Source organism: Penaeus monodon, chromosome 22, assembly GCF_015228065.2.
Source record: "Penaeus monodon isolate SGIC_2016 chromosome 22, NSTDA_Pmon_1, whole genome shotgun sequence".
Lineage (NCBI taxonomy): Eukaryota > Metazoa > Arthropoda > Malacostraca > Decapoda > Penaeidae > Penaeus > Penaeus monodon.
The window spans coordinates 28,419,612-28,420,294 of record NC_051407.1 but is presented as its reverse complement, the minus strand read 5'-3'; positions in this window follow the sequence as shown (position 1 = coordinate 28,420,294).

Sequence of the window (683 nt, the reverse complement as noted above, 5' to 3'; positions counted from 1 at the left end):
TCAATAGACCTTGATTTCCGACAGGGTATGGTCACTAACAAAAAATTTAAGCAGGGGTTTAGTACCCTGAGGGCAATCCTGGTTTTAAAATTTAAATCTTCGAAGTAACCCAAGGGGGAGGAAACCTGTGGGGTGATGTAGTAATTAAGGCTAAGGAAATTTTTAAAACTATTATTAGTTCGTCCCCTTTTAAATTTATTTTTTCACATTTTTTGCAAAATATAAAGAAAAATGTATGAAACATGTAATAAAACTTTATAAATAAATCAATATGAATTCAAAATATTTCATTTATATAATTCCTGCATCATAGTAATTTTTACGACTAAAATTTCCTCTTGTCCAAAAAGACAAAATTAGAATAGTGTGAAAAGCTTTTACACATTCGTTTTTCACTTTTAGGGAGGACCAATTATCCCCTCCCCCGAAAAAAAAAGATGTAAACAAGATTGCTTAACATTTATATTATCATTCCTCAAAATGCCATACCTAAAATCAGTGTCTAAAAGAAAACATAGTATTCAGCTTTTATAAAGTAACAAGTCCAGCTGCATTTGTAATCTCATAAAATTGTTTCTGCCAGTCCCACTGATCTCACTGGGGATGGGAACATCTGTTTATTCTATGCATTTGATTTATGATTCTCTTGTAAACAGTCTGTTTTCACAACAAAACATGATGTG